Here is a 13539-nt window from a genome sequence, read left to right as displayed (position 1 = left end):
CCAAGCTGCTGACGTAGATCTGGGAGGAGCTACGACGGTGGAAGCATTTCCCGATCTCCTGGCTGGAGAGGGTGGCTGCCATAAAGATGAATGTCATTCCCCAAGTACTTTACGTATTCCAGACCTCATTCCTTTGCCCACCCAAGGGTTGGATCAAGCAGATCCCATCAGAGTTGTCGCAGTTCATTTGGCGGGGCCGTTGACCCCGCATGAAGGATGCCATAGCGATGCTGCCCCCTGAGGAGGGCGGCCTGAGGGTCCCGGACCTTTGGCGCTACTTCCAGGCGACTCAACTTCATCATCTTGTTGAGTGGAGCAGACTCGAGTCAGAGAAGCATGGACTGTTCCAAGACCAGGCAGTGGTGGCCACACCTCTATAAAGTATTACCTTCCCGTGTAAAGCTCATAAGCCGGCTAATCTTTATGCCTCTCATGTTACCAGAACGATACTGGAGGCCTGGGACCAGACTTGTCAGAAGTGCAATTTGACTACCTCCCCATCTCCCCTCACACTGCTCTTCGACAACCCTGACTTTCAACCGGGGATGAGTGAGACTGCCTTCATGAGCTGGCGCACCACGGATTGTAGATCCTTGGGGCATTTATTTGAACTAGACAGGATTCTTACCTTCCCTCAGGCTTGCGCCATATACGGGATTCCGGAATCTGAACGGTACCACTACCTTCAGATTCTGCACTGGGCCCTTCACCCACTCATACAGCCGCAAGCACAGCATTTTCTCACACCATACAAAATATGGCTACTTACATGCACTTCTGATAAAAAGCTGATTTCAGATCTATACAAAATGTTGCTGGCTCCCCATGCACATACAAATAACGCAGGGCGCTCGCATTGGGATTTCCGTGACAAAGAATGGGAAGGGATATATGACAGAGCCTGCCACTCAGCACGTAACATGGGATTGACTGAGACTTTGACTAAGGTGACCACATATTGGTATTACACGCCCGACCGCCTGCACACGATGGACCCCCGACAAAGTGCAGACTGCTGGCGGAGATGTGGAAAGTGAGGCACGCTGGTACACCTTTTATGGGACTGTGAACAGCTCCATACATATTGGACGCAGGTCCTTGATGAAATAGACAAACACTTTGACACTCAGATTCCAAACTTCCCAAGCTATATCCTCTTGGTCTTTCTGAACCCCCTCACATATCCGCTCCGATCACGAAGGGGTTGCCAGATGGCAATTGCTCTAGGTTCAGCTACGCAAAACATCCTGCTCCTCTGGCGGGCCACTCGCACCCCAACATTCACTGGTTGGCTGCAGCGTCTGTGTCAGTTGCTGGGGATGAAGAAAATGATACACTACCTGGGAAGGGTTCCCCTTTCATAGACCTCTGGCAGCCGTACCTCACTTTGCTGAGCTCTGAATTTAGGGAACTTACCTGCCCGAGATACCTCCGTCAAGTGCGCCTTTCAGGCCAGAGTTCGCCCCTCCCCAGGAGCAAAGCCTTTTCACAACAATTCCCTTGTATTAGTCCATGAGTGCTCCTTTCTATAAACAGGTCTGTAAATCTTGTTAATATTGTGCACATTTGCTGTGCAGACCGAGACAGAAATGTTAGGCTCTGTCTTCCCAGGGAGCTTAGGGTTTATTTTCTCTGACTTAAAAGTGAAAGGATTTATGTGGCAATCTTATGTGGCAATGTAGGAAAACATTTTTCAGTACACAACTTTTTAAATGAACTCTGCAAGTATTTCAGAATGTCAAAATTAAGAATGCACAAATGAAACACATTTTTGTTAATTCTGAAGTGTATTGAAAACAAATACTTTGATATGATCAATACAAATTAATATGTTAGGTGATACCACCTCCACCCGTTATTGCTTGTGCACTGTATAGTTTTATTAGTAAAATTGTATGTCTGTGCAAATGGGCATTTAGACTGATATGTTGTCTGTAATAGCAGTGTTTCTCCACTCTACTCTGTACTACTGCATTGTACTGCGCACCACTCCACTTTACACCACTCCTTGCTACTCCACTCTGCACCACTCCACGCCTCTGCACTCTACGCCTGTCTACTCACCCCTGTACCACTCTATCCTATGCCACTGAACTCTTCGCCACTGCACTCTACACCACAACAATCTACTCCACACAATTCCATTCTATGCCACTGTACTCTATACTATTCTGTAAAACTGCACTCTACGCCACTGCACTGTATGGCAATACACTCTAAGCCAATGCACTTTACAATGAAACACTCAACTCTATGCCCCTGCACTCTACGCCAATCCACTGTATGTCACTCTAATCTACTCTGCACCACTTTGCTCTACGCCAGTGGTTCCCAATCTTTTGACTCCTGAGGACACCCATTGAGTCACCACTGGAAGCCGGGGACCCCCAAGCAATTTGTATGATTAAAATGTCAAATATTAAAACAGTAATTCGAAGAAGAAAAAAACATGTGCACACAAAACAAATACTCAAATTACTAAGGATTTTGGGGCCAGATGTACGACCATTTCATTTAGAGCCTTGCAATTGGCGACACATTGCGAGTGGCAGATTGCGGGTCACTAAATGAAATGTACAACAGTGTTTTTAACACTGTTTGGGATTCCCAATGGGGTAGCAAATTGCAAGGCTCATTAATATTAATGAGCCTCTCGCAATTTGCGAGCCCATTGGGAATGCCAGCCCTCCCAGGGATGGTGGCCTACTGGGCTCAGCAGACCACCATGTCTGGGACTGCTTTTCAATAAAGCAGTTTTTTTTAATGCAGCTCGTTTTCCATGCATTTAAAAAATTAGAAAATGAAACGTTTTCGTCCTGGGACCGCTGCCTGCAAAAAATAATTTTGCATGCATTTGCATAGGGGAAGGGTCCCCTGGGGACCCCTTCCCATTTGCGAATGCATTACCATCTACTTGAAGTGGGTGGTAATTGAGAATATCTTGCAACCGCAATTGCGGTCGCAAAACATTTGTACATGGTTTTGAGACTCGTTATTTGGAAGGGAATGCCCCTTTCAAATAGCAAGTCGCAAAACCTATGTAGCGAGTTGCAAAAAAATGGAAACTCGCGAAATAGGCTATGTACATGGCCCAATAGGTTTTTGCATGCGCAAACAGGTTCACGAACCCGTTTGCGCATATAAAAATGGGTCATACATCTGGCCCTCAGTATTTTATATTGAAGGAATTTGCAAAAAAGGAAAAAATGTAATGGGAAGGCTGGTGCTGCATCTCCGTGACTAACTTTTAAATTGTTGGTTTTATTTCGCAGTACGAGGCTTTTTAGCAGCATCAGGATAATGAATGACTGGGGAAAAACATAAGTAACTAACTGGTACCAATCAGTTTGCAAGCAGCTCTTTGATGACAGTTTATAGGTCCCTCTGCTAGATTACGATTGTCACTTATGAAATGCATAGTAACAAAAGAATCTCTGTGACAAAAGCAGTAACCATGGACCTATGCACATACAATACTGCGTTTTAAAATGCATATTAACCCTCTGTGCTACATTAGTTAAGTCAAAGCTGCGACCGAACAAAACTCTCATCTTTCGCCAGCAGGTACGTTAATCACTGGCATGATCATGACACTTTTATTGTTGCTCGAAAGCTGCTAATTAATCAAGAAACTTTGCTGTGCTTTTAAAACTGCTGCCTACGGACCCCCTGGGAATGTCACGGACCTCTGGGGGTCCGCGGACCCCAGTTTGGGAAACACTGCTCTACGCCATTACACTCTGTACCACTCTACGCAACTGCACTCTACCCTGCACCACTCCACGCCACTGCACTCTGCTCTGAAACAATCTAAGCCACTCTGTCAATGCACTCTATGCCTCAGCTCTCTACATCACTGTACTCTACCCCACTCCACTCTGACACTCTACTTTGCAACACTGCACTCTCCACCACTGAACTCTATGCCACTCCACTCTGCACTACTCCACTCTATGCCACTGCTCTCTACGGCATAATACTCTATTCTGCACCATACTCTATTCTGCACCACTCTATGCTGCTATACTCTGCACCACTCTATGCCAGTCGACTATGGGGCACTGTCCTCTGCATCATTCAACACTCTGCCACTCCACTCTGCACCTCTCTACTCCCCTGCACTCTACTCCTCTTTGCGCCATTCAACGCATTGCACTCTACTATGCACCACTCTAATCTACGCAACTGCGTTCTATGACGCTGCATTGTACGCCATTGAATTCAATGACGCTGCATTCTACGCCACTTTACTCTGCAACACTTTATGCCAATGCACTGTACACCAGTCCACTCCACTATACGCCACCCCAGTGTATGCCACTCTGCACGACTCCACACTATGTCACTCCAATATACGACACTCTCAGCCACTCCACTCTACAAAACTATACTCAACTCTTCGTCATACCACTGAACGACAGGCACTCCATGCCACTCTCCTCTAGGCCACTAACTTTTAGCCATGCTGAATAGCAGTCATGCTGGTGCACAGCATGGCTAAAACACAATGGCAAAGCCAATAGCTCATGCATAGGCGAGACCTATTGGCTTTGCCAATACATGTACCTTTGGAAATTGCATTGGGAAAAAGTGTTTTGGAAATCCCCCTTTTTGTCGTGGGGATGCGGGGGGTCATCCCCAGGGACCCCATCGCCCAGGGCCAGCCGTATTATTATTTTTAAATAAATAGGGGGGCAAGTAGCCCCCCTCCCAGGCTGATATTAGCCCCGGGCCCCATCCCCCATCCCCCAGGGCCTGACCTCTATTGTAGGTGTCCTGGTCCCACGCAGAGCGCACACATCTGTTGGGGACCACGTGGGGGAGTCTGAAGGCCCATGCAGTTTTTGCGGACTCCCCGACTGCTGCGGGAGCCGGCATTGCTTTTAGAAAGGGAGCTGTTAAACATGCAGCTCCTGCTCTCTAAAAGCAATTTTGCTTCACTTCTAGCAAGCAAGAGCTTTCTTTAAGCTCTCGGGGGCTCAAGATTACAGAAGCGCAAGAAACCGCGCTATACCCCAAACATTTTAAACAAAATCCTTCTTTTTTGCGACCCCCCCCCCTCCCAGGAGCCTTGCCGGGACAGGGTAGTTCTACCCTGTACCCCTTTCTTTATTGTTTACCTTTTTGTGAGACTCTGCTCAAGCAGAATCCCAAGATGGCTGTCAACACTTCCTGGTTTGAAGTGTTGGCAGCCAATCACATTTGAGCATGTGAATTGGCGGATCCCTGTCCCTATATATACAATTTTGGATTTTGGTTAATAACTCCACGATTACTGAACAGATTTACATCATATCACACAAAGGCACTTTTCCTGGACCAACCTTCCTGCCAAATTTGATGTAACAAATTTGCTGGCAACACCTTAAACGAAGATCCTGACCTGTGCAGAGCGGTTATACCGCACTGCGCGCTAAAGAGACTCATTGTGCTTGATTTACAAGCGTTTTTAAAAACTCCTCGTTTTTCATTTTATTTAGCTTTTAATTTATTATTCCCCTGTTTTTAAGGACTGCTCCCCCATACTTGCACAATAATCGGTTTTACACCGCGTTTTGCGGGTCCCTGATCCTTTTCTTTCTGCCCCTCGGCAGCTGAATTGTTTGGCGGCCATCTTAGGTGAGGGAAGCACGCCGGTCGGGCAGTGTTCGCTCTAGCGCCCAAGGACGCTCGACCCCCTGATAAGGAGATTTAATCCAAGGCTCTGCCTTGCTGGCAACACAATAAACGAAGATCCTGACCTGTGCAGAGCGGTTATACCGCACTGCGCGCTAAAGAGACTCATTGTGCTTGATTTACAAGCGTTTTTAAAAACTCCTCGTTTTTCATTTTATTTAGCTTTTAATTTATTATTCCCCTGTTTTTAAGGGCTGCACCCCCATACTTGCACAATAATCGGTTTTACACCGCGTTTTGCGGGTACCTGATCCTTTTCTTTCTGCCCCTCGGCAGCTGAATTGTTTGGCGGCCATCTTAGGTGAGGGAAGCACGCCGGTCGGGCAGTGCTCGCTCTAGCGCCCAAGGACGCTCGACCCCCTCATAAAGGAGATCATGCTGACGCGCAGCGGTCACGCGCAGCAGGAACGCCGGATCACTGCCGGATCACTGCCGGAGTCACGCCAGAGTCCAGCCCGTCTGCGCCCGTCCGCGCTGAGGACGGGCTGCAGGACGGGCAGTTCATCGACATCTCGCACTCCAGCTCAGGTTGGTTAAATCATGACCATTTTCCCATTCGTCTGACGTACTCTGCACTTACTTTAACATCTTTGCGATCCCGCATACCCGTCTCCTGTACCACCTGTACTCTGCCTACCCATTACTTTACCTGTGCAGGCTGTGGCTTCTCTACCGGTAAAATGTTGCTTTCTAAGACACAAACTGCCAAGGCACATTACTGGGGCAAAAGGAAGGCTACTAAGAAACTTCAGCCTTCCCCTCCTCTCCAATTTTGGAGTATCAACTGTAGATCGCTCCCTAAAAATAAATTAAATTTGTTTGACTTTATAAATGAAGAGTCGCCAGACGCATTGTTTTTAACTGAGACCTGGCTCCACGAAAGCTCTGGACCTGACATTGCTATAGCCGTTTCTAACAACTACGTGATGGTATGTCAGGACAGGGCTTCCGGGAAGGGTGGGGGGATCGCTATTATTTTTAAATCCATCTACCAATGCAAGCTGGAGTCGTTTTCCCTTCCTGGATGTGAGGCCGCTCTATTCAAATTAACGATTGGCCCTCAACTAACGCTTTCTGGTCTTCTAATATATCGCCCTCCGGGCAATGCTGGCCCTTGGATATCGTCTTTGGCCGATATCATATCCCCTGTACTACTTAAATCGGCTAATTTCACCATTCTTGGTGACCTCAACATCCATCTTGAGGATGTTGAAGGTACCCTCAGTCAGTCGCTACTGTCAGATCTCGAAGTTTTTAATCTTTTACTTAGAAACTCTGGGGCTACCCATTCAGCAGGTCACCTGTTAGATCCAATCATTTCTAATTTACCTTATGACTGCTCCCAAAGGGCCCGCCCACTAGAATGGACTGACCATTTTGCGGTACATTTCATGTTACCTCTCTCTTTACCTAATGCTAAGCCTTGTGTTGGTAAGAGCAAGCTTTCTTATCGGTGGGACAAGCTTAATATGGTGGCATTTAATCAACATCTCTCTGAATCTATTCCGATTCTGGAAAAATCTGGATCAGAATCTAATGCTGTAGTTTCCCAGTGGCTAAGGGATGCTGTAACTGCATTCCTCCCTCCTATATCTAATAACCACAGATCCCTTCATCCTCCCGCACCTTGGTTCTCTGAGGAGTTAAAATCACAACGAGCCAAGTGCAAGGCATTAGAAAGAAAATGGAGGCGCTCCTATTCAACCCCCAGTAAGGCAGCTTATAAAGAAGCACTAAAGAGCTACCATGTTAACTGTAAATTGGCCAAGGCTACTTTTACGGCATCCACGATCACCCAGGCTCAGAATTGTCCGCGGACTCTTTTTGCAGTGGTGAAGAAGCTAACAGGAGCAGATACGGTACCTTCTCCTCCGGCTCTGGACAAACCACAGTGTGATGCCAGATTTCTTTATCTCTAAGGTGGAGCGTATTCATGAATTTTTGTCTACCTCCCCGCCATCTGCCGAGTCCTTACTGGTGGTTACTTCTGGCAGTCTTCCCCTCCCTTCAACGTTCATCAACGACTGGTCTTTGTTTGATGACATTACCTTTTTATCGTGCCTGAACAGTATCAGGTCAGGCTCCCCTCGGGACCCTGTTCCTATGAAAATTCTAAAACTGTTGGACCTCGAGCCACGGAGAGTCCTAATGAGACTTTTGAATACATCTCATATAGAGTCTACGGTGGCACAGGAGTGGGAGCATGCCATGGTCGTTCCCTTGTTGAAAAAGACCGGCGCGGACATCACGAACTTAGCCAATTTTAGGCCCATATCCCTGCTGCCTGCATGTTCTAAAATTTTAGAACGACATGTGAACACCCAGCTTAATTCGTTTGTCGAAAATGTGGGACATCTTCATCCTCCCAATCCGGGTTTCGCGCCCATTATTCCACAGAATCCGCACTCCTCGGGGTGACGGAGAGGCTTCGGCACGGTATCGATCGCGGGGAGACCTTTGCACTCATCCTTTTGGATTTGAGTGCAGCGTTCGATACCGTGTCTCATTCCATCCTTCTTGACTCTCTCCGCTCCCTTGGTGTTGCTGGATCTGCGCTGGCCTGGATTGCCTCCTTCTTAGGCGGACGCACCTTCCAGGTGTTTTCGACAGTAGCTGAATCTGCTGTCTACTCATCAGCATACGGCGTCCCCCAGGGGTCGATTCTCAGCCCTTTGCTGTTTAATATCTATATCAGACCCCTTGCTACCATCGTGGAGGACGCCGGCTTGACAATCTATTCGTATGCTGACGACACGCAGATTGTGTTCTCTCTCTCTAGCAGTGAGGGCCATGAGGTCTCTGCCTTGAAGTCTGGCCTATCACGCGTTGCTGCTTTGATGCACGACCATCTGCTCAAGCTCAACGGTGATAAGACTGAGGTTGTTATTTTGGGCAAGAATAAAGATCTGTGGGGCCCTCGACATTGGCCCTGCGATATGGGTCCTCTGCCGAATCCAGCCCCCGTAGCCCGCAACCTCGGTTTCCTCATCGACGATAACCTCTCTATGAGACAGCAGGTAACAAAGGTCGCTGCAATCTGTTTCTCCACCTTAAGATGGTTGCAGAAGATCTTATGGATGCTACCTTGCTCTACTCGGAGAACTGTCGTCCAGGCTCTTGTGATCTCCCGCATCGACTACGGGAATGTGCTTTATCTTGGGGCCGATAAGGCCACAATAAACAAGCTTCAGGTGGTGCAAAACTCGTCAGCTCGCTTACTGTGCAATGTACCCCGGAGATCTTCCGCAGCTAAGGCTCTGCGTAACCTTCATTGGCTTAAGGTCCCGAACCGTGTACAATTTAAAACCGTATGCCTTCTTTTTAAAATTCGGCAGGGCTCTGCCCCTAAATACCTGCAGAACCTGGTTCAAGTCTATAAGCCTGGTCGTACTTTAAGATCTTCCACCAGTGGCAATTTCTTGGTCCCCAGAATTAAATTGGCCAAAATGGGCGGCAGCTCGTTTTCTTATCTTGGTCCAAAGATGTGGAATGCTCTTCCGCCGGCTCTGAAAGCCGAGACTGATCTCCTCTCTTTCCGAAAAAAACTGAAGACTCTTTTGTTTAATTGATCCTTCTGCACTGTCTGTTCTGTTTGGGCTTTTGCTTGCTTTCTTTCTCTTGTCTATCCCTGGCGCCGGGAAACCCATTGAGGGTAGCTGCGCGCAATACAAGTTTAGATAAATAAATAAATAAATAATGTCATTCAGTAGTGCAGGCTGTAGCCGTGTCGAAAGGTCCTATTAGAATTAACATCGGAAACGCATGTTTTTTACACCGCCCCCCCTTTTCTAGGCCACCTCTTAACGGATCACCCCAAAACTTTCCATGCACAACAGGAATCACTGAGGCAATTCGAGGGGAACATTTTGTGAAGTATCGTCGAGCAGCACCAAAGTTATTGGCAAGTCAAAAACAATTTTCCTACGGAAACTAGGTCCTAACTATAACTACCTACTGGCGTCTGCCAGTAGGTATATATCTATCTATAAATATAGATATGTACCATTCAATTATACTAAAAGGGTAAGGTGTAGCAGTACACCTACGATCACTTATTCCCGCAACAATGGGGAAAGGTCTGTGTAAAGTCACTTATACCATATTGCAAAAATGAAATAGAGTATGTATCTCTACAAACCATGGTGTTAGATTAATGAGGATGCAGCAGTCCAACTGCACATGGTCACCCATACACTATTATAAATGTATACACATATATATATATACATATGTGTATGTGTTAGAAATGGGGGTCTCTAGTTAGCAAGGGTTTGCACCTTTGTCCAAGTAGGGACCCTACTTCCTAGTCAGGGTAAGTGGGATACACTCCTAAAATAACCATTGCACACCCCCTTAGTTGCTTGGCACGAGCAGACAGGCTTATCTCAGAGGGAGTGTGTAAAGCATTTGTGCATGCATACAATAACACAGTGAAAACACTGCAAAGGGACACCACACAAGTTTAGAAAAATAAGTAATCTTTATCTAAACCAAAATGACAAAAATCCACAATACAAAAGTGTAGACAGTTCTGTTACAAGAAAATGTTGGATGCAATACTTTTACACAAAGTACCTTGGATGTGTTGAAAAATGCAAGCAAAAAGGGTTGCAGGGAAGGTGATGCATCGATTCCTTATACTCAAGAAAGCTGATGTCGGTTCCATTCTCTGGGGGAGGTGATGCATCGGTTCCTTACTGCTGCACAGGTGAGGTGATGCATCGGTTCCTTACCGGAGAGGAGGTGATGCGTTGGTTTCATACTACATCCCCCAACGATTCAACAGACTTGACGCTTTGATGAGATGCGTGAAGACCCAGGATGCGCTGCAATGATTTCAGCCGCGCCTCCTCGATGCGTTTGTTCTTCCACAACAGGGCCTGCGTCAGAATCTGTGCGGTGATCTCGGAAACCGGTGCACAGAATTCATCGCACAGCAGACATGTTGGCTCCGAGCGGCGCTGCATAGATTCTTTGGCTGCGGCGATGAGTCGAAAAAGTCTTCTAGCACTGCTGCAATGTGTCGGAAACAGGCGATGCATCGATTTTCACAGTTCCAGAACTGTGGCAGACACCTCTCAGCAAGTCAGAACTCCCAGCAAAGGAGTTCACGGGGAACTGGGGGTGAAGTCTTTGTGTCCCTGAGACTTCAGAACAGGAGGCAAGCTCTATTTCAAGTCCTTGGAGATCTTCCTCGAGCACGGAACACAGTACACAGCAAATCCTTCTTTCCTTGACAGAAAATTGCAGGCCAGCCCCGGACAGCAAACAGCACAGGGGCAGTTTTCCTCCTCCGCTTCTCCCGCTTTTCTCCTTGGCAAAGGTTCCTCTTGATTCCCAGAAGTGATATAAAAGTCTGGGGTCTGGACCCTCTTTTTATAAAACAAAATCCTTTATTCTCTGTGGCAGAGAAGCTCTTTACCTAGCTAAAACCAGTTCTGTCCTCTCTGGTGCAGCTTCTTGGCAGGAGGTGGAGAAAGCATTGTCCTTGGCAGACCAGGCCCATTCAGGTGTGAAAGAAATCTCCTCCCCTACTCTGAATGCAGCCCAGGTCAATTCAGCCCAGCCTCACCGTGGAAAGGCAGAACACACCTCAACTCCCCAAGTGGCTGTCTGAACAGAATGCACATCCCCAGCCCCTGCCACTCCAAAGCCAGACAGTCAATAAACAACCTTGCAGAGGCACACTGGATGGTTAGGCAAGAAAATACCTACTTTCTAAACATGGTATTTTCAAACCCAGAATATAAAAAATCACCCTCACTAAAAGATGCATCTTAACAGTCTCAGTTCAGGCACTTCAAAATTAATTTTCCTATCTTGTTCTCATGGGCAGTAATGCTCATAAGATGCTGTGAGCAAAAACTCCCTACTCTATCCTATGGGACAGATCGCTTTGCAATAATGAAAAACTAAATTGGTGGTATTTCACTATCAGGACATGCCACACACATAAGGGCATATCCTACCTTTCACATACACTGCACCCTGCCCACAGGGGTTCCTTGGGCCTACCTTATGGGGTGACTCACATGTAAGAAAAGGGAAGGTTAGGGCCTGGCAAGTGTCGTCGTGGCACTACTAGACTGCACACAGGCACTACAATGGCAGTCCTCAGACCTTGTTGCAAGGCTGCTTGTGTGGGTGGCACAATCAGTACAGTCACAGTAAACCAAATAACCCAATCATGAAAACACCAATCCATAACAACGATTGACAAAGGGAGCACTTGCACTTTGGCACTGAACAGCAGTGGCAAAGTGCCCAAAGTATCCAGACCAGCTAAACGAAATCCATCACCTGGTAAAAATACAGGAAGCGTGGCAAATAATGAAGGAGAAATCCACGTCAAGGCTGCCAGGTCTAACAATATATATATATATATATATATATATATATATATTTAGATATCTATATATATATATCTATATAGATATCTATCTATATATATATATCTATATATATATATATATATATATAGATATATATATATAGATAGATATCTATATAGATATATATATATAGATATAGATATATAGATATCCTACTGGCAGTCGCCAGTAGGTATATATAGTTTGGATTTTTTTGAATAGGGATTTCTGAAAATTCTATGTTGAATAACTTTGGCGTTGATGGACGGAATTGGCTGAAATTTTCAGGAAAATGGCACATTTTGTTTCTGAGCGTCCCCTGAAAGTTTGGGGGGGTTTCGTCAAGCGGGGGCCGAGAAAAAAGGGGGGTCCCAAAACGTGTTTTTAACATTGAGTTTTCCATAGGGCGGTTGGATTCACTTTTAGCTCGAACAGCTGAATGGATTTCCACAAAACTTGGCAAAATTGTAGGGACTGGTAGCCCGATGTGCCTTTGCTATGTCTCAAGATATATGCTCCAGTGGTTTTTACGAAAATTACCTTTGAAAAATATATATTGGGCTACATTGGGCTATATATATGTTAGAGCCCAAATGTAGCCCAATGTAGCCCAAAGATGGCCACCAGAGACAAAAAAAACAAATGTAGCCCAAATATCAGCCAGATGTAGCCCAACTGTAGCCCAATGACAGAATGTCCCAGAGTGTTCTAAAGAAGAACTAGAACGCTAACAGTCTTACTTATGACAAAAGTATGGCACACCTGAAGTCATCTTGATTGGAATAAAGTGGTAACACTTAATACATTTAATTTGAAAAGGAACAAAATGAGGGGTTTCATTTTGCCATAGAAATGTTATATATATATATATATATATATATATATATATATATATATATATATATATATATATATATATATATATATATATATATATATATATATATATATATATATATATATATATATATATATATATATATATATATATATATATATATATATATATATATATATATATATATATATATATATATATATATATATATATATATATATATATATATATATATATATATATATATATATATATATATATATATATATATATATATATATATATAAAACCTACTGGCAGTCGCCAGTAGGTATATATAGTTAGGATTTTATTGAATAGGGATTTCTGAAAATTCTATTTTGAATAACTTTGGCGTTGATGGACGGAATTGGCTGAAATTTTCAGGAAAATGGCACATTTAGTTTCAGAGCGTCCCCTGAAAGTTTGAGGGGGTTTCGTCAAGCGGGGGCCGAGAAAAAAGGGGGGTCCCAAAACGTGTTTTTAACATTGAGTTTTCCATAGGGCGGTTGGATTCACTTTTAGCTCGAACGGCTGAATGGATTTCCACAAAACTTGGCAAAATTGTAGGGACTGGTAGCCCGATGTGCCTTTGCTATGTCTCAAGATATATGCTCCAGTGGTTTTTACGAAAAT

The 13539-nt window shown here is 45.2% G+C and overlaps 1 protein-coding gene across 1 annotated transcript in view; it reads left to right on the top strand.

Annotated features, from left to right (window-relative positions):
* The window catches only part of PIP4K2B (phosphatidylinositol-5-phosphate 4-kinase type 2 beta), a 551068-nt gene that overhangs the window by 496883 nt on the left and 40646 nt on the right, over positions 1-13539 (top strand). The window lies entirely within an intron of this gene.

This window comes from Lissotriton helveticus, chromosome 5_1 (genome assembly GCF_964261635.1).
Source record: "Lissotriton helveticus chromosome 5_1, aLisHel1.1, whole genome shotgun sequence".
Lineage (NCBI taxonomy): Eukaryota > Metazoa > Chordata > Amphibia > Caudata > Salamandridae > Lissotriton > Lissotriton helveticus.
The sequence above is the reverse complement of the archived record's forward strand: the minus strand, read 5'-3'. Positions and strand labels throughout refer to the sequence as shown.